Raw genomic sequence first — 22,755 nt, 5'->3', positions numbered from 1 at the left:
ATTTCCACCAATACAAAACTCTTTGTTCCTGTGCTTTAAGACCACTGGAGAAAGTTTTAGAAATAATCTTCTGATAAACCGCTGGGAGACAGATCTTCATCCCTCTTTTTCCCTCCTCATCTCTCCCTCTTTTGCTTGTCTCATTATCTTTCTGTGTAAATTAATCTATTTAAGATTCAATGACATTAACACTCGTTTTATTTAAACCACTGCTCCCAAATGACAAGGAGAAATTTCTCCCAAAATCCTTTCATTTAATTGATGGAATTCATTTTTCCCAATGATCTGCTGACTTGCCGCAGGGTTTAGTTTAAAGTTATGGACATCGCACAAAGTGTCACATGAGCTGCTATTAGGCTGTGATGGAGAATATGTTTCATCCATCTGCCAACACACTCACACATACACTGGGCCAAGATTACGTACAGTATCACCTCATTATAGCTACACTGTTCTTCAACAGGTAGATGAGCTCATTACACAGTCACCAGAACACACAGCTCTGAACCCACTGACTTAAACTGACACAAGGTTCAGCAGTTCTGTATTTTATTGATGAATTTACTGAGATGCTTTCAGTTGTCTTCACAGAGTTTGACTGTTTGGTTATTACAGGTGATTTCAATGTTCACATGGATAAGGCCTGTGACAGATATGCTAAAGAACTCTCTGCCGTCCTTGAAACGTATGGCCTTAGCCAGCACGTTAGGGAGCCGACCCATACCAGAGGTCACACTCTGGACCTTGTCATTACTAAGGGTGTTAACGCTTCTAATATCACTGTGATTGATGTTGCTTTGTCTGATCATTTTTGTGTCTTTTTTGATTTGTCCATAATTCCCAAAGATGCAACTGGACCTACACTTGTTCAGAAAAGACACATAAATGATAACACCAGGAAACTGTTTATGGAGATGATTAGGTTTGAAAATACCACTTTCTCTCATGTTGAAGATTTGTTGACTTCATATACTTCAAGTGTTCTAAATGTCATAGATGTGATTGCTCCTGTTAAGGATAAATTAATCAGGAACAGGCAAAAGCCACCGTGGAGAAATGATGACTCGGTCAGGGCACAGAAAAGGGAGTGCCCAAAGCTCCAGGTTCATTGTGATATTTATAAGCAGATGTTGTGTGTGTTCAATGAAACTCTACGTAGAAAGAGAGAAACATATTTTTCTGAAATCATCAACAGCAGCAGTAACAACTCACGTGTCCTGTTTGCTACAGTGAGTAGGTTGACAAACCCTCCATCTCCATTGCCACTGGAACTAATTTCAACATCCAAATGTAATGAATTTGCATTATTTTTTAATGACAAGATTCAGGGTATTAAACAAACAATAAATTGCACAAGGCAGATACCAACTCTGCAGCCATCCAGGAAACACTTGGTAGAACTGACACACTTTACACCAGTAAATGACATAACAGTTGAAGAGACCATCTCAAGTCTGAGCTCATCCACCTGTTGCCTTGATGTTTTACCCACTAAGTTTCTGAAATCAGTACTAAGAAGTTTGTTACCACAACTCACTCAATTAGTTAATAACTCATTACAGTCTGGAACATTTCCAAGGGTTTGAAAATTGCCGTGATGAAGCCTCTCCTGAAGAAGAATAGTCTTGATGCTACGGTACTGAACAACTACCGGCCCATATCAAACCTGCCGTTTTTAGGCAAAATCCTTGAAAAAGTTGTTTACCAACAACTTACTATCTTTCTCATGCTAAACAACTGCTTTGATGATGTTCAGTCAGGTTTTAGCCCCCATCACAGTACTGAAACTGCACTCATCAAGGTGACAAATGACATTCATCTAAACACCAACGCTGGCAGAGTCTCTGTCTTAGTACTGCTGGATCTAAGTGCTGCTTTTGACACAGTGGACCATGTGATCCTGTTACAAAGGTTATAGAGGACTGGATAGGCATCTCTGGTACTGCCTTTAAATGGTTTAAGTCCTATCTTGAAGACAGAAAGTATTTCACTGAAGTTGGTAACTGTGTCTCAGACCAAATGGCGGTGACATGTGGGGTCCCCCAGGGGTCCACCCCAACAAAAGGGGTCCCAAGATGGACCCCTTTTGTTCAATCTTTACATGTTTCCTTTAGGCCAGTTACAGTTCATTCAGAACGCTGCTGCTCGGGTCCTGACTAAAACCAGGAAGTACAACCACATTACTCCTGTTCTCAGATCTCTGCACAGGCTTCCTGTCCCTCAGAGAATAGACTTTAAAACAGCCCTGCTTGTGTATAAGTCTCTTCATGGCTCAGCACCACATTACATCTCTGACATGTTGATGCCATATGAACCATCTCGAACTCTGAGAACATCAGGGACAGGCCTTCTGCTCGTGCCCAGAGTCAGGACAAAACAGGGAGAAGCAGCGTTTCAGTTCTATGTGGCTAAAACCTGGAATAGTCTTCCTGATGCTGGTCCTTCCTTGATCCAAAGTGATTTATCTGCACTCAGTTTCCTTTAGTATTAATTTCACTTTTAATTCTTGCTTATGTATTTTAACTTGTCTTTTATTTCTGTAAAGCACTTTGAATTACTCTGTGTATGAACTGTGCTATATAAATAAACTTGCCTTGCCTTACAGTAGCTACATACCTAAAAATAAAATAACTAAATTAAGAAATATAAAAACTGCTGAAAACAAATGGATGTTCTCTCTGAGCCACTGACAAACATGTGTGAACATATGTACAGTGTAATCCAAGTTAGATGAGTGTCAGAGCTGTGCAGCAGCATCATGCAGAAATAAACTGCAGACACAAACATAAAACAACAACATATCATCTCAGAATAAGAGACAGCATTTATGTCGCCAAGCTGGCTTCCCCTGTAAAGCCCAGTCACACCGAGAGGAGATCGACACGTTACCTAATGCCTGTTTCTCTTTGAACTGGATTAAGAAACAAATACCTGACAATGGAAGCCCAGAGCTAAAGAGGAAAAAACAACACAGTGAATATTGTCTCACAGGTTGGAAAACGAAATGGATGCAGAAAAGGGAAAATGCAGTGAGCAAGACTCTGTAAAAGTCAGAGCTTTAAGCTTTGAGTCTGCACAGGGTGGGATAAAGAAAATCAGACACTGTGTCAGTAATAGAAATATGAAGTATTTGGCTGAGAAGTGGAGAGCCGGAATTAGGGTTTTATCAATTTTTATACTCATGAGCACGTCGAAGAACTTATACTGAGACTCTTAACAGAGCATGTATCATATAACTTCAGCACACAGCAAGTCAAAGCTTTCAAAACTGAGCTGTGGATTGGAGATATAAATGACAGAAATCAGCTTTCAGCGATCTGACTTAACACACAAAGCAGCATTCAACCAGGTGATGATACCGTATGAACAGAGACATAATGTTCTGTGTCTGCTGAATTAGGGTCTTACTGTCTCGTTTAGGTCCAGTTGAGATGGTCAGACGGTGGTGTCCTCATCACCACACAAACTCTCTCTCTCTCACGTACACACACACAGATTCACTGCAATAGGAAACGGTCCACTCTTACCTGAAAGACAGAAAAAGAAGGGAGAAGACTGTAAGTGAAGGTGTCATAATACATATTTATGTACAACTTCCTGGCCATTACTCTCAATGTGACCACTTGACAGTGAAATATGTCTATAAGGTGCCTTCAAAGACACCCATTGAATATTTTCATTTGATTTAGTTGCCATTATCGGTTGTCTTCACTCCCATAATTATACATCACATGCATGTGTCATCAATACATACACAGTCAGTTTGAACAGCTTGTTATTTCCCATTTCAAACTGAAAGTTATTGTTATTACTTTTGTCAAGGACCACAACTGAAATAAGTCTGATGGCTTTCATTGGTTTTTATCTCACTGACTGTGACTATACATGTGTTTGATTATCAAATAAACCAAACAAACAAAGTAGGTTTGCTATTTGCTACTTCCCTAACCAAGTAGTAAATTCCACGTTTATTTTTATTCTAAAATGACAACACATGATAAAGTGTTAGGCTTCTCATTGTGCACTCACTTTGTTTCTTTATCAAATCCTTAATCTCACAGGGGCAAAGAGTTAGGGTGGAAGGAATTAAGTCATTTGAATCGAACCATAAATGCCATGCTGAAGTGATGTTCAGAGCATGAGACTTGCGAGCTGTGCACACTGGATTTTCTTTGTCTTTTGCAGCTCATAGGCATGCTGTTTATTCTACAGCTCAGGTTTTACAATGTTAAGACCCTAATCCCGAGTGTAAACTCACTGTTTCATTGTTTAACCCCAAATAATTTTGCTAAATATTTATTTTAAAGTGTTGCTGTGCACAAATGGTAAATCTCTGCAGTAGTAAATTGGGACAGTAAATTTCTAATACAGTAGATTGCTGGATATCTCATGAGAACTGGTTTAAATCTTTAATGCTCATTTTTAAATTATTATGGATTTATTGGTAATGGGTAACAGGGTTTATGAACAGGGTTTACACATAATGTTCAAATAATGTGAGATCTGCTCGACACATCTAATGGCTTTTGGTCTGACAATTTTTCTTGTGTTTATGGATATTTAAGTCACAATTTGTGTTCATCATGATTAATTCAAAGGTCTGTGTCCATTTGGTTTTTAACGAAACACTGGCTTTGCCACTTCAGCCAAGAGTAAAAGCCTTTTTGCAATATTTCAAGATGATTTAGGATTTCTGCATTTTTTATGCACAAAATGAAAATATGCATAGCTATCTCCACTACAGCCATGCCTCACTGTGGATAGAGGTGAGGTTTTAATCTTCAAAACTCAGAAAAGAATGACGGAAACTAAGATGCAGTTCGGCCAAATGGGCCTCATCATGTCAGATCACACACACACTCATTAATGATCTCAGTGGGCGTGCAAAACTAACCCCTGAGAAACCACTTAATCACTGAGTGTCTGTCTAACTGATGACACTGCTTTTATTATGGGCAAATTAATAATCACCATGGTGATGTGCCCCTTTTCAGTCAAAGGAGTGTACATCTGAAGTAAATGTTTATATGGATTTCAATTGGGTAGCATATGCTTTGCTGTGAGGGAATCCAATCAGCAAATCTGCTGAGAGATCTAATCCCCCAAGCATGACCACGAATCTTAGTTACGCTGACAATAGAAAATATCATATATAAGGGGGAGGTTTAGGTGTAGAGGCAGCTGTGGCAGCAGATTTTTAACCAGGTGTTATACTGTAGTTTGCACATTAATCAAGCTGTCGTTAGTTAAGAGCTATGTCTCCCAGTATAAGTATTTTTTTGTAAACATCAAACTTGCATCACTTAGCTATGATTTCCAAATGTCACTAACTCTACACATGGTAAAACTCAGCACATTTACATTTTTTCCTTTTTCCAACTAAATACCACTCAGTGCCAGAGATAACTGAAGCACAGCCAATCAGTTTTAAAAAGCTGATTTACTATTTGGCTGAAGATGTGATGGAAGTAAAGCAAGATAAAATGACAAAATGACATAAATAAAATACATTCCAGCTGTGGTAATTATTATCATTAAAGAGTGATTAAGCACTGTCAGTAACAGTTGAGCAACTATAACTTCTGCAGACATCATGCTAATGTACCCTGAACATCCAAATTAAGCAGTAATTATTCATGGCAGCATAAATTACAGAGCTGATAATAACTAAAATGAAATGACTGGAAACGGTGGATTTTGAGGGAGAAAAAAATAAAACTGCACAACTGTGACACTACACAGCTACACGGGTGTATGAAGAAGATGTAATCCTCCCTGAGGCTGTGTGGCTGCACAGATCTGCTGATGCCTCCAAACTCCCTCTAAAATGAGATATAAGACAAAAGAGGATGTCTCTGTCCATCATTCCTTAATCCTCTGTTATTTCATACCTCTGGTCTAAGAATATGTGGGATGTTAAATCACCCAGTAAACCAGTCCTTAAGAGATGAGTACTACAGCTGAGACGAAGACAGATCCTCAGTCACTCAGTGGGCGGCACATGAAGCTGTTAGGACCATCTGATGCAAAGTCCTTTAATATCAGAGCATCAGAGTCAAAGACAAACCAAATGAATCAGAAAAAGTCTGATGTTCTCTCCAAGGCTGTGAAGTACAGCGTTATATTTGTGCCATATTCCTTAGTGTGCACTGGGACATTCTGGGTACATTAAAATGTTTTTTGCAAGCAGACACATTACATTTTAAAGATACAGTGTGCGCTCAGCTAAGCTTGTATGTCCGCTCAGCTGAAAAAAAAACAAGCCAATCGCAACATCAGTTCCGATTTGTTGTCTCTTCTCTCTGTCACTAAAGAAAACAAACAATGTCACTTGAATGGAGAGCTGTTTTTCAAGTCAAACTGGATTGAGACATTTCATTTCTGGTTGCTGTTATAAACTGTTTAGTACTGCACTAAAAGTAACTGTATTGTTTTGATTATATGTCCATATGTCAAGTGTACCATACAAATGTTCCTCTTCTGGAAGTATTGTTGTTTTGATTGGATAAATAACAGCAAATCAGAACGGACCTTCTCTCTGGTGGATGACTCTTTTGACACGTGTAACACTGAGCCAGAGTTGAGCGCAAGAGAGTTGGAGTTGACCTCAAAGACCCAATATATTTCATCCATGCATTAATGCATAGAATGTACGTCTGTATGCTCAAACTCAACTTTTCTGTGCTCAGAACATCCTGCTGCTTGCTCAGGAATGTGACACATATAAGATGCCACAGTGACGGAGATCAGGGGGGAGCTGCTGACAAATAATACACACAGCTTAGTGCAAATTAGTCTTAAAAACTGAGTCACCTGAGATGATTTACAGGAGGGTCAGTAGTAACAGAATATATGTGAAATGTGCTATATTCATAGGTGGTTCAGGGACTATATAATAGCAGAGAAGTTTGAAGAGTTTTAGACTGTGACTGATTAAAATGGCATTCAAAGTGTCAGGTGTGGCTCTGTCCACTGTTCCTTATTAACATGACTTAAATGCCTTATACAATCCACTGGACCTCACAGGTGCCTGTAGGATATAGGATTGGCTTTTTTATATTGGTCCATACTGCACCTCACAAAATTATGTGCTAGTATTTTAGATAAATGCATGTAAATCAAGCAGATCATTAAGACTTGACATTTCCTGTTGCAAATTTCTGCATTACTATTACCCAGCACCAAATACCTACTGTACTTACTGTAGTCTTCAGCAGTTACAATACCTGCACATATGGAAGGATTCATAAAGTATTTTTGATAAAGGAGGGTAAAACCAGGACTAAATCTGACAAACAGACCAAGATAAAAGATTAAAGTTTACTAGTTTCACCGAAAGGAAACAAGATTTGTACTGACCTTTTGGTTGCAACCCAATCAAAGCACGCTGAATACAGCCACATATCAGCTCTAGTTAAAAACTCTAATGTGGGACAGTATCGTTCTGTAAATAATACGGGTCTCAACTTTAGCCAGTAGGCTACCATATTCATCCCAGAGCTGTATCTTCATTTAAAATGTGTTCAAATGTGTAACTTGCACTTCTTCAACTGTAACTTGATATTGGAAGTGATGACTTTAGAACGGGAACCGTCCAACTCACAAACATAAATTCAGACACTGTAATTTACCATCCTAGTACTAAACCTTAGTAATCTTGAAGGGAAATTTTCACCATTAGAATTTGAAAATACACTTCTTGAACTGTAGATGTGTGTGTGTGTGTGTGTGTGTGTGTGTGTGTGTGTGTGATAAAGCTATTTTGTTCCTCAGCAAGCAGGCTGCTGATCCAACAGACAGACAGACATTAAATTGCTGGACAGCACAAATCTGTGCTAATGAAATACCCATACTGGATCCAGACTAGATTAAAAAGACATGTTTCATCTTACACACACAATGGATAACACACAAACAAATACACTCTTCTGTGAGACAGTCTATGATCCTGTCCTCTTCTCCACTGACAGCCTGACTCAACCAGTTTTTGTCCTCCCTCTCCATCCACAAAGCACAGTATTAGCTGTCTGTTGTAGTTCTGTTGATATATTGGTTGAAACCTAAGCCTGTTCTCCAGAGAGACTTGTCAAATGTGTGTGTGTGTGTGTGTCTCTCTAACTCTGCTTTCACTCCAGTCCTGGACATCCAGGACCAGGGAGAAAATCTGACTCTTCCCCACACATACAGCTGGCAGCACGCTCCAAACAAAAATCAAATTCGGCATGTTTACAGAAGCAAAACGGCAGGATTAAAACTGAAAATAATCACTGCATTTGGCTTTGATAACCACAGCGAGTCCAGCTGAATTTGCAGCAATTTCCACACAGACTTGCTCACCATCACATGACTAATTCATATCCAGCTCACTCAATTCCTCCCACAGTAACTCCAAAGCTGCTTCATCTGCTGTCTGACACCATTAAATGAACAGAGCTCCAGTTATTATAGTGCCATATATGCAGTAGTAGCTCAACAGAAAAGTATTTTTGACAATTTAATTCACTCATCAGCCAAGAAAATGACACTTCATTAAAAGGCCTTCACTGAGATGGGACTGCAGTTTGACACAGTATAGGAAGTGTTTTGGGATTACCTGTTTAAATGACAGATTAATGGAAACCAGATGTGTGGGTGAATTTAATGGGTGAACAGTTTAATCCTGTAAACAAAAATCCAGTAATTTATTAGCCCAGTATCAAAAGGTAAATCACAAACAATTCAAATCACTGACAGGAGCACTCAGGCAGCATCAGACAGGTCACGTTTACAGTAAGAAAATGGTTCTGGTTCCCTTAGAAAAATGACATATATGAGTGTGCATATATTAAAACAATGTACTGTAGGTATCTAATAAATTGCATGTTTCTCAAATATTAAGAGAAACAAGGGAGTAACTGGCATGTTTTTAATATATATTACTTTAATGTATGTAAACCTTAACAGAGCATATAATGCTTTATCACAACTCAATGGATACTGTATGTAGGTTTTCAAAAGAAAATGTATTATTACTATTTACTTTCGTAAATTACTGAAGAAAAAACATGCACACAGCAATAATAATAAACTGAATTTCATAGTTTAGTAGCTGGTCTTATAAGAGGGAAACAGAGCAGGTGGAAAAGTGATCGACCTGTGTGATTATAACTGATGCTCAGCAGAAGACAAGTACTTCACTAAAAAAAAAAAAGAAGCTGAGCTGATTACCTCCTTAAACAAGAAGGCAAAAAGTCACTTCAAATGGCAAATCAGTGTTCCATAGAAAAGGGCTGTATTTGGTCAGCCTGTCCTTTTTTTGTTCTGTTCATTGTCTGCAGCAGCAAACAGGGTCAATGGTCAAATCAACTGAAATCTGAAGAGACGTCAAGTTTAAAGTAGCTCTGCAGTGATACGGGCATCACTGTTCCCCACAGAGGAAACAACGGCTCTTCCACAACCTACCGATTTTACAGTCATCTGCAAGCAGCTTTGGGAAAATCCTTCCAGGAAAGATATTTTAAAAAAAAAAAAAAAAAAAAAAAAAAAGTCATGACAGCCACAATATAAAGGGCAAAGTAAGGAAGATGATGAGTCAAGAGCAAAAAAAAAAAAAAAAGGATGAGCGTGGGAGGCAGTAGTTTATTTCTAATGAGCTTATGCATTTTAATGAAATATGCATTCTTATGTAAAGAAAACTGGGGGGGAGCAAAAGCCTTAAACAGGACATGACAAAGGATTTGGTGATGGTGTTCTTAACTATACATATTTTTTTCAACCGTGTTTGGTTCCCTCTGCACTTAACGGAAGTTTGTTTTTATTTTTTTTTCAAGCAGAGAAGCATAATATGCTGTTATTTTATACTGAATAAGACAATCACAAAGAGAAGTGAGCTCAGTGAGTCCTGCTGATGTAGTCTCTGAACTGAGAAGAGGCAGGATTAAGGAGGAAATAACCAGTATTTGATATACAGGTTATTTCCTCCTTAATCCTGCCTCTTCTCAGTTTGTGTGGTTACTGTGTGTTTATGAGCTGAACCCCTGGTGAGAAAGTTGTGTGAAGTTGTGAAAAGTATCAGCTGCTAAACGACATTATATTTCTCAGCTTTAGTACGCTGTTAAAAACCAACCCTGGGGAACTATAACCAAACACTAAAATAATGTTTTAAATACATAACATGTTTTCACGCCACACTACTCCTCCTACAAGGCCACTGCTCATCCGTAGCCTCGTAGCATGGCTAAACTTTTGAGTTATGAAAGAAAGTCAGAACAAAGATGATTAAATTCTTGTATTTGCTTTCATTAATAAAATTAATTTTAGACAGCAGAAAGGATGGTTAAATTCTCAACCGTGTTCGTGAACGTGCCGCAGATTCGTATGACGAAGGGTTCAAACTCACTGACCCTGCAGACCTGATGGTGTTTTCTCACTCAAACTGATTTCCTCATGAGCAGCTGATTGATCAATGTGTCACTACTCCATTACCAAACATTCACAATTCCTTACAGAGCTGATGTACTTAACAGTTTAAGAGCATCATTACTTACTGCTGACATTTCATTACTAAATTGGATGGAGCAGATGAATGGAAACTTTTTTTTTCTTATCCTTCATCCATCCTCCTCCTCTTTCCAACCTACTGCAAAATTAGATTTCACTTCTGTTTCATATTTCTCCTTGCTTCTTCAGTCGCCCACGTGCATCACATATGGCCTTTCTCATTCACCTGACACACACTGCACACTAGTAATAGGGCTCCTTGCCAGCAAACAAGGAGTACCACTATGACTGACTGATTATAACTGTGATGTAGACAACATAGGTTAACATGAAAAGAGACGTGATTGACAATATTTGGTCTTTTAAACCTTGTTAGATTTGATGTCATGATATAGACACTCAAAGAAATAACCTGTTGGATCATTCAGGATCCAACTTGCAGGATCCCTAACAGTGGCACCAACAGCCTCCATGTTTCTGTTGTACTTATGGATGGATGACTGAAAAGGCCTATGGGGGTCAAGAGGTCCTGCAGGAGAACCCTCAAAGGACTAAGACTCTCCATTGGAAAATCTACAAACAACAAAGTGCAGTAAAAAACTAAAAAAAGATACAAAGCCAAACACAAGCAGTCTGACTAAACAGTGTGAAAACAAGCCCAACTGGCGCAACGTGATGACAAGGATATGAAAAACAACACACAAAGTAAATATAGGTGCAAAATGAATATAAAGACTTGCAATATGAGTCATATTTGGCACAAAATGGCTAAAAAGGACACTAAAGTACAAAGAGACACAAAACAACCACAAGAAAACACAAATGATATGGTTGATCCTACAAATGTAGGAGATAGAGAGACCTTTTACGTGTCTGTGCCCAAGGGCTCAGTTACCTATGACAGGTTCATGACTGTAGTCCTGCTGAGAGACTGTACTGAAGCTGTGTGTGCCACACACTGTACTGTCCATGCAGACCGTCAGTTCAGTCACACACTGTACTGTCCATGCAGACCGTCAGCTCAGTCAAACACCGTAATGTCCATGCAGACAGTCAGCTCAGTCAAACACCGTAATGTCCATACAGACCGTCAGCTCAGACACACACCGTACAGTCCATGCAGACCGTCAGCTCAGACACACACCGTACAGTCCATGCAGACCGACAGCTCAGTCACGCTGTACTGTCCATGCAGACCGTCAGCTCAGACACACACTGTACTGTCCATGCAGACCCTCAGCTCAGTCACACTGTACTGTCCATGCAGACCCTCAGCTCAGTCACACACCGTACTGTCCATGCAGACCGTCAGCTCAGTCACGCTGTACTGTCCATGCAGACCGTCAGCTCAGACACACACTGTACTGTCCATGCAGACCCTCAGCTCAGTCACACTGTACTGTCCATGCAGACCCTCAGCTCAGTCACACACCGTACTGTCCATGCAGACCGTCAGCTCAGTCACACACCGTACTGTCCATGCAGACCGTCAGCTCAGACACGCTATACTGTCCATGCAGACCGTCAGCTCAGTCTCAGTCACACACCGTACTGTCCATACAGACCGTCAGCTCAGTCACACTGTACTGTCCATGCAGACCGATAGCTCAGTCACACACTGTACTGTCCATACAGACCGTCAGCTCAGTCACACTGTACTGTCCATGCAGACCGTCAGCTCAGACACACTGTACTGTCCATGCAGACCGTCAGCTCAGTCACACTGCACTGTCCATGCAGACCGTCAGCTCAGACACACTGTACTGTCCATGCAGACCGACAGCTCAGTGACACTGTTCTGTCCATACAGACCGTCAGCTCAGTCACAATGTACTGTGCATACAGACCGACAGCTCAGTGACACTGTTCTGTCCATACAGACCGTCAGCTCAGTCACACTGTACTGTCCATACAGACCGTCAGCTCAGTCACACACTGTACTGTCCATCCAGACCGTCAGCTCAGTCACACACTGTACTGTCCATGCAGACCGTCAGCTCAGACACACTGTTCTGTCCATGCAGACCGTCAGCTCAGACACACTGTACTGTCCATCCAGACCGTCAGCTCAGTCACACACTGTACTGTCCATGCAGACCGTCAGCTCAGACACACTGTTCTGTCCATACAGACCGTCAGCTCAGTCACACTGTACTGTCCATACAGACCGTCAGCTCAGACACACTGTTCTGTCCATACAGACCGACAGCTCAGTCACACTGTACTGTCCATACAGACCGTCAGCTCAGTCACACTGTACTGTCCATACAGACCGTCAGCTCAGTCACACTGTACTGTCCATCCAGACCGTCAGCTCAGTCACACACTGTACTGTCCATGCAGACCGTCAGCTCAGTCACACTGTACTGTCCATGCAGACCCTCAGCTCAGTCACACTGTACTGTCCATGCAGACCGACAGCTCAGTCACACTCATCACTGAAGTTTGTTTGGAGCGGACACAGCTCCACTGTAACAGCAGCAGCAGAAAGTCAGAGGCAGGTCTCTCAGCTCAGGTGTTTTCTTCACATACCTTCATAACTCGAGACAGCAGCAGACGGACAGACGCACATTAAACATCCACGGTAGCTGAAATTTCCCTCACAACTCCGGTGTTTCCCAGTGGAAAACGCCAGGACATGAAATGTAAAAAGAAAGAAACGGTCCCTTGCCTTGAAATCCAAAGAGGAAAGCGACGCCGCAGATCCACACGGTGTGTATCCAGAAGTAAAGCATGGTGTCCTTTAAGGGTGCACAAGCTGCGCGCTGTTCCCGACCAAGCTCCGTCTCCTGCGGCTGATTTCCAGCAGACAGAGCGCTGCAAACGAAGCCGAGCGGAGGAAGAAACCCCGGTCTGAACTGTGCTGATGAACACAAGAGCTGGAGACTCTGTCACTACTTCTGCTACTTTCACACGGACATTAGCGACCCCTACCGAGAAAGACCGTGTGTGTGCGTGTGTGTGTGTGTGTGTGTGTGTGTGTATGTGGTCAGTGCGTTGGCTCATGGTTCAAACTGACACCAGGATTAATCGGGACAAATCCAACTGGTTTTATTCAGGACCACAACCGTGTTTGTTCCTCATCGATGCTCTAAATCTTCCTGCCTCTCAGCTTATTTACTGCTGGACAGGGAGGCCAGTGAAGAGGAAGCAAAACAAATGTGTTTACTAGTCTCTACAAATAATTTGTCACAATCTTATTCTTCCTTTCCCACTGTTATCCATAATGGATATTCCCTCATGTATGTAGTGTGAAGATATGTATGGCCCACAAATACATCCTTATATATCAAACGACAAAAAAAAGACACCCTGTTAGTTCTTTTATCTGAAATTAAAACAGTGTGACACTCACTGACTCCAATCTTGTGCCACAGTTTTTTTTTTTAAAATTTGATTAAATATGTTGTGAAGAGTTATCCTAAAAAGATAATTTTTAATGCAGGAAACACTATTAATCACTTTTTGCTTTTGTTATTATATTGAGGACTGAGGACAACAGGTGAATTACAAACTGGTCATGTGAGAATAATATTCATGCAGATGTGTTCTACTTTAAAACAAATAAGTCTCGATAGGTCCTGCAGTGCGTATAATACACTAAAGCTCCAAAAGAAGAGTTCCACTGAAGAAAGCCTGTTGTTTCTGTGTGGAGCAGTGTGGTGTTTCACTCCAAAAGTTCCTGACAGCAGATTTATTACTCTCACAGGAGTTCCCATTATAGTCACAGAAGCTGTTGCTTTAGTTTTTGCTTTTGAGTTTTTTTTTTACCTGTAGCTGTAGTGGCTGTATCTACAGGAGCATAAACTTGATTTGTTTTTCTTTCTATGTTAGACTAATTTTAATATCTAAACAGGAATTGAAATGGTTAGATGTTATCCCTTAACATGTCAACATTAACACGCCAATATCACATTCAGAAATATTCTGGCATTTTACTACCATTAGAGCAGAGATCCATAACCGTACTGTAACCAACAGACAGCTCTCCAGCTCACACAGGCAGTTTCTGGATGCAGATACCATCAGCTGTGTTCATAGAGGAAAAGTGAAAACATGCAGTCAGTCAGTGATTCAGTGTTATCTGTACACTGCACGAGTATAGGATTGAATTCTAGGATCAAATGACTGGCGTTTCATACAGGAGGTAATGGCCCATGGAGTGTGTTCTCATCTTCATACACAAAGGCATCTCTGGTCAGTGAACAGCTGGTAGCACTGCTGATGATAACTCTATGAAACCAGCAGTTTGAATAGACTGATCTATTAATAAAATGACTATATTTATTCCTAGCATCAATCCATCCAAGCCTAGTGCTTGCTCGTAAGGGGTTTGTTGGTTTCTGTTTTTGTTTTCTTTTTATAAAATGCCTGGAGATGATTGTATTGTGATTTGGTGCTACACTAATAAACTGAACTGAATTTAATTGAACTATCTATACCCCCTTAGTCCTAACCAGGGTCCCAGGGATCAGCTGGAGCCTATCCCAGCTCTCTTTGGGTGAAAGGCAGGGGTCCACCCTGGACAGGTCCCCAGTCCATCACAGGGCCACATAGAGACAAACAACCTCACACACTCACACTCACTCCTATGGGCAATTTAGAGTCACCAATCAACCTGACATACATGTTTTTGGACTGTGGGAGGAAACCAGAGGACCTGGAGAAAACCCACACAAGCACAGGGAGAACATGCAAACTCCACACAGAAAGGCCCCTGATGGGTTTCAAACCAGGAACCTTCTTGCTGTGAGGCAACAGTGCTAACCACTAACCCACCATCAACACAGCAGAAAATGAGGAAATTACTTCACAAATGCAACATTTTCTGTTAATATATCTGTATTATTGTGCATCTATGTTCTGTCTCTGTTTTGTCTCCATCTGTGAATCTTCCACCCACAAGACCTTATGGCAGAGGTGGACTCTGTTTGGAGAGTTTATTTACATGCTCCACCTGTTTCCGTCATACTGCTTGTGTGTTTCAGACTCAGAGGAGAAGAGCACTGTTTTCACTATAAGATGCAAGCAGCAACAGAAACAAAGCAAAGGTTGGAGAGAACTCCACCAAACTAATGTGATTAAAAATATAGTTTTCTGTCACAGTCAGAGAAGTGGGACTGCTGATTCTCAAAGACAAGACAAGTCTTGTTTCATGTTGGAGTCCAGCTGCAGAGGCTATTGGTCAGGTGGATGAAATGTGAATGATTTCTGCATGTTTTTATACATTATTTATGACGACATGATCTGTTTGTTGGACTGTGAGATAGAATTCAGTCTGTCATCAGTACACACATTATAACCATAGATCTTCTCTGTGTGAACTATAAACACAGTATGAACACATCACAAATCATTTGGAAACAGAGACAATTATCCTGCTCGTTTCAGTCTATGATCTCCGATTCTTCAGCTTTTACGCTTTTACAGTGAAACAAGTTTTCCTCATTAAGTTCCTGTATCAGAGAGACAAACCCACATTAATTTTACAGAGTGCAGTCCGCTCATGTTTTCGACTGAACAGCAAGTTCAAAGCTCCTGACCTCTAAGTGTCTTGATTCATAATTAATTTCCAGCCCAAAGCATTTCTGTCCACCAGTAAGCCTTTGGATGTCAGTCTGAAAGCATCAATTTAATGGTGGTAAATTTGGAGAAGGAGAAAGAGAATATGTGAGTTTGCGTTGGTCTATGAGAGTATCAGAATTAAAAAAGACGGATTGCACTTCCAGCACGGCATGTATAATCTGTGAGTTTACCGTGGACGATGAACAAGGGAAAATAAAGATTAAAAGATCAGTGTTGTTTTACATCTGGCTGTATGTGACTCTGATCACTGTCTCCCATCACAGACTCTCTGTTTGATCCTTCTTCATGCCATATATGGTGTCTACTGAGCTTCTGCAAGTACTCTCCGTTATACCCCCCACTTCCTTTTTGTGAGGAACTTTGCATGTTCACTTTGTTGTATTAAAAATGATTCAGCAGACACCAGTGACCAACAATACAGCTCAAAGCTTTTCAACTGAAGTACAAGCACAGATACAGTAGATGAAGCCAAGTTGCTGTCATGTTATGTTCCTTAGAGTGGTAACAGACACCGACTTATTTCCGCTAAGATCCTTGATAAGTTTAACATTCAGTGTTTATTTGTCATGCAGGGGAGAATACTGCATAATTAATTAAAGAAGCCTGAAGTAAATGACCCAATCTGAAGGTGTTGGCTCTCAAGGGTTGACCAAGCATTTACTAATCTGTACTCCCACTCTGCACCAAGTACATAGACAGTGAAGCAAGAACTCTGCAAAGAATATAAATGTGAATAGAAGCATTCTTGCTTGCCTGCTGTGATGTTCTTTACAATATTAACACTGATGCATAACACATCTGCAATTATTTCTTACCATATCTTTTTTTTTTTCACATCGCTGTTTAATTGTAATGTTTGCTTTGAAAGTGAAGCTTGTTAAAGTGGTTTCTTACTGTTCTAATTCCCAACACTTCAGTCCCTGTTGCTGCTAAGGCCACTGTGCATTTACACTGCTGCTGTGAATGAGTCAGTTTGTTGAAGTAACAGATAATGTTGCCAGAGGCAGTTTTGTTTGCTGCCTCCCAAAATCAAGAAATCCGACACATTGTCATCACCCGTCAATTACTGCAAGATTTAAATAGTCAGACGCTGCAAATTTGACTTCCCATCCACTGAGCATCAAATACAGTTCAGAAAATATCTGTATTGATCTCACCCCTGAATATGACACCACATTACACACCACTCTCTCCTCTTCAGAAGTGGATCACTTACAGTAAAGTTTCATATACAGTACTCTGTGGTATTGAGCTCTGATGCTAATGACTCTTGGAGCTCTAGTTTCCTCTGCTGTTGGTCTCTGTCCTGAATAAAAAGCTCCTCTGTCTATTTCTAGTGACTCTATCCCAGTAGTTTCCATCACACCAGACCCCTAGATGGTTACCTGTGACTCTGCTGAGAGAGTTGATTTATGACTGTTTTGCTCTCATTATACTTCTGCTCTCTGCTGCAGCTCTCGGTTGGCAAGCAAAACCTGTGAGCGTCCCTAAAGACTTTGTTTTAATAACACTCTGCATCTGACAAAGAGCCAAAATTGCTTGAGTTGGTCAGGGAAACCATCCTTAACTGAAAAATACAATTAATTATGACTTAACAGAAAAAAGCAGCACACTGTTATACCTCTCCATTTCTGTGATCACAGTTGGAGGAAGAAGGATAATGACTGACAGCCAGTGAGAACAGTGGGATTTTGTTGAGACTGCTGGTCTCAGTGTTCAACCATCTGGAACAACAACAAAAACACCTACCCAGGTTATGGATCATCAATTTATATCTGCCTTCAAGAAACAAATGTAGTTACATTAAAACAAATGTCACCTTGATTGGTACTATCTGGAGAGACAAAAGCAGCATCGGTGTACTGCCAATCTATACGCTCATTCCAAATTAAATTAAATATTTAAGTAGGTAGGAAAAAAAAACAAAAGATAAAAATATGATTGAGACAAAAGGCAAGTTGCTGAACAGATGATCTTGGGTATTTTGTCTTCATACAATAAATCTGTATTTAATTAAGTCTATTAGCTTTGCAGTAATACCACTTATGTAGACAGTAAAAGACAAGGTTTGAGGTCCACTAAACAATTTAATAAGCACTGGCCAGCCAATCAGAACTATTTCTATTTGTTAGGTCGCTTTGATGATGAATTGGATTGAAAAATAAAAGCAGTGAGCAGAGCAATAAGTCCATCTGAAAGCAGATATGGAAATGAACACATATGTGCTCACACATCACTAAGCTGCACACACTTCTATATGTTATCATCCATCAATAAGCGGCTGTGGGATTATACAGCACATCTATGTTGCCATCAATTCTATCCATATCTATCCATATCTATCACTAATTCAGTTGTTCAATCAACTAACTTATTCTCAAATATGAAAAAAAAACCCAGCCCTGACTGACTTATGCTTATAATTGAGTTCTTTTTAAAGCACTTTAAGTGCTATCACCACTGATTGGCCAGTGATCGCTCTTTATCCGCCTCTCATGAACTAATCCCAGACCTGGTACACTGAAAATTGTGGGTTTAGATAAGGCTTAGATGTGCTGCAGCACTGCTAAGGTTATATATCACCAATTGCAATTCATCATGATTCATGCAAAAACAACATCTTAATGTTTTTGATGTTTCAGCCTGTAAAAAACATTATGGTATTCAGATTAACTACCACACCTTGTTTGAGACACATAGTTCTTTGGAACCATCTAGAAAACAGACTCTAGTCTCTTACTCAACCTATAGCAGAAACGTCCTCTGATGTAACTTACCAGCCTTCGTCGGCCCATTCTGACCACACATTTCCTCCTACTGCTGCTCTCAGCCTTGATAATGTTCCTTTCAATCTGCTGATCTTCCAGTTACGTAAGATTCAGACAACATGCAGTAGGCAACAGGTGTCTGCAACCTAATGACCATTCCTTACATCCTTAGCAACTCTTTCTTAGTAATGATTTAAAATAAATTTGATCTTCAGCTGTTTACCTCCTTGTAGCTCTCTCTTTGCTTATTCAAGTTATTGTCATTACCCACAATTAGTTATCCACAGTCCTCTATGTTATAGCTTTTCAGTCCTTGAAGCTTAAATGTCCATCCAGACATGCTTTTATTTTGGTTGCATCTGATGCTGAAGTACCCAGAGTTTTGATGTGAAGTGCACTGACACGTCTGACCACCAGTGCCTTTTTTAATGTGATCCTAATTTTTAAAATTGTTCTTTGGAACCAAAACCCGATCTAGAAGTCTGACCACATTGTCTGCTGCAAATTCAACTGTGCCTTTAGCAATGATACTGGTTTCTCAGGTTTGACTCCTATTATGAACTACTGAATAATTTTAATACTTCTTTCTCCCACCTATATAAGATTGAATTAGCCTTTTGCAAATAAAACCAAAAGAAAAATTGCTAAATTTCAATACCCTGCATAGACGAAAATGTGAAATTTCTTCAATGTGGAGCAGCTGTGGAACAACTCAAAAAAAAAAAAAAAAAAAAAAAATCACAGCTCACTCACTCAAAAATCGGAGTTGTTTTTGTCAGACTTAGAGATGAAAAATTCCAGGTTGGCTCATTTTGATACTCAAATTAAAAACTATCCCTGAACTCAAGGAGTGATATTCAACAAGACACGTTTTCTGTGTTGGTATTTGTGGGTTTAGATTGGGTTGTATCTTCTGCACTGTGGCACAAAATGCGTTTCAATTTTTATGCGAACTACATGGAGATCTGTTTAAGCTGTGCTGTACTCTGCAAATAATGAGCACAACATTGAAAATCAGTTCATGAAATCAAAAAGGGGATGTCAGAAAATCTTCAGCTTAAAGCTCACAGGATGGAAATACTAATCATTTGTTCATTGTCCCTTTCAGCACTGCAGCAATCTCTGTATAGCCTCAGCTTAGAAAAAACACAGAAAATCAATTGTTCACTATTGTGTCATACACCTAAGAAACGTTTCAAAGATTAGACCTTTCCTGTCTGCCAAGACTCTGGAAACTGTCCGTGCACTCAGCTCCAGTCAACTGGGTTATTGTACCTCCCTGCTCTCTAGTATGAGTAAAAAAAACATAACAACCCTGCCTTCTACAGCTTATCCAAAACTCAGGTGGTAGGATTTTAAGAGGAACACGGAGACATGATGACATTTCACTGATCCCCTCTATGCGACCAACCTGTCGCTTTTCAAGTTGATTTCAAAATTGTAGTCATTACTTTTTAAGCCCTGAGAGGACATGTCCCATGTTACAGTCTGAACATTGCCTCATGTCCCCACTCACCTTCCCTGAGATCTTTAGATGACTTTCTTCTCATTGTTCCAAGGTGATAGGATCAGGAACAATCAGGAACACTAGTCTTTGGAAATGATTTCTCTGAGATCAGACCTGCAAACTCTCCCTGCATTTTACTCACTTTTAAAAATATTTTCTTTTTTTTTTACTATGCTTTAATAGGCTAAATGCTGTGGTCTGTTTTATTGTATTGTTTGATAAATGCCCAAGCACTGTGCTGAAAGATACTACGTACACACTGACAATTAATTTCTGCAATTCAGTTTAGTCTGGAAATTGACACTGACACTGACACACATACACAGAGAAAAAGAGGGAGACATCTAAACCATAACATGATCTCCTTTGAACTATAACAAATCAAACTGCATCTGAAACTGCAACTCAGTTTTGCACTGTGCAACTCAGCCATTTAGCTGCAAACTGCAACTGAATGAATTTCGTGCCTCAGATGAACATGAAGTGTTGCAGTGTGTAGGAGTTTGCTGTAGTTTGTAGAGTCACACTTTTAAGTATACATAAATAAATAAGCTAAAATTTGATTGGAATTCGCCACTTTAAAACTGATTAAACAAGAAAGAGCCAGCCCTGCTTAGAACAGCTGAATTACACCTCACACTGCCTGTTGTTACTGTATTCTAATCAAACTTGAAGAAACTGTGCAGCAGCTCCAGAGGTGTTAGTGCTTCACAGGAAAGGGGCCAAGTAATTGACACACACTTCTGATTCAGCAACCCTGGGATGCCATTAGCCAGTTAGCATCCAGCTAACACAGACTGATAGGGCCACCAGTGGATTCCAGTCATCTCAGACACAGAAGGAAGGTGAATGAGAAGTGGCGTTAACTCCTGCTGCTGTGTGGCAGACAGGCCTGTGTGGTTGAATCAGCTCATCACAGCTGAGCATTAGCATGCAGATTGCAGTTTGCTGAGCTGATAGGATGAGTAGTTAAGCCAATCAAGTCTTGTTTGAGAGTGAAGAGAGTGAAAATTGTGCTCAGTATTTTCTTAGGAGTCTGACATTGCCTTGTCAATGTCATTAATGCATGAAAATATTTGCCATCTCATCCATCCATCTCATATGATGTGACATAACGTAATCAGGACAAGTAGCCTATTAGTCAGCATAACTGTCAAACAGTAGACTGTGGCATAGGAAATGTTGTGTTGTCCCACTTCAGAGAAGAAAGCAGATGCTATAAAAAGGAACAGGGCATTGTGGGAACAGTACTAGGTGTATTTGATAACAAACATGATGGCTGTGTTATAGCTGAGAAATATCATCCATCAATTTTCTATACCACTTAACCTGGAACATCCAGGGTTGTGGAGCTGGAGCCAACCCCAGCTGATAAAACCAGCTCACATAATAACAATTCAAGCTTTCAACTCAGTGATTCTCATTGTTTTTGTTCATTGGTGACTTTGCATTCATAGACTCTGACCAGTCCCTGCAGTTCTGACCTGCTGCTTGTTGCAGTGCTGTGTAACCTCGCAGAGCTCCCAACAATACATGATGCCATTATGCAGCACAGAGGACCCAGGTCCCCACTCAGACCAGCAGAGCTGGGTGCCATAATTTATCTCAGTATGACTATTCATTAGAGATGAGCACAGCTGCTACTGACAGAAAATGATGAGTAGCAGAAAGTAGAGACGAAAATGTTCAAGGTGATCCAATTAAATATTAAAGCAGTTAAGTTATGCATCTTCTTCCTCAACACACACTGTGCATCACTCAGACACCTTACCCACACTGAGACTCCAAGCCAAGAGTCTAGGTCTGTGATATTACCACTGGCTCTCAGTAAACACATGCAGCTCTAAGTCTAACTTGCTACAGTGAGAAGGTTTAAAAATGACACACAACACAAAGCTTGTCAGCTACAACACAAGACACTATTAAATATGCGTATTGGACCCTTATCATCATGGTAATCCATATAACCTCCAGCACGTATACTGGACATATGTCATCAAGGAATCAATCATAAACCTACTGTTGTGGTCGTGAGACCTTAATGGTTTGGTTCTGTTTAGGCACCAAAACAGAAGAGATATAGTGCCATCCATTGGATTAAGAGGTTTCTAGGCTTATAAGCACAGAATCACCAGAAAACTTGTAAATAATATCTCACAAGAGGCACTGCAGAAAAAATGGAAACTAGGAAGACATATGAATAAAAAACTGGAACGAGAGATTGATTTTCCTCATGTGACTCTGGCAAAACCCCCATTTAAATGTTTGATGAATTGACTGAAATTCATAGAATATTATGGTATCACCCTTAAACTCCTTCAAGGGACTGCAGTTAGATGTTGCTCTGTGCTGCACACAAAGCAACAACGTTTCAAACAAAGCCTTAAATATTTGGCTTTATTAGAGCAGTGGACT

This window comes from Mastacembelus armatus, chromosome 13 (genome assembly GCF_900324485.2).
Source record: "Mastacembelus armatus chromosome 13, fMasArm1.2, whole genome shotgun sequence".
Lineage (NCBI taxonomy): Eukaryota > Metazoa > Chordata > Actinopteri > Synbranchiformes > Mastacembelidae > Mastacembelus > Mastacembelus armatus.
Note: the sequence above shows the minus strand (reverse complement) of the source record.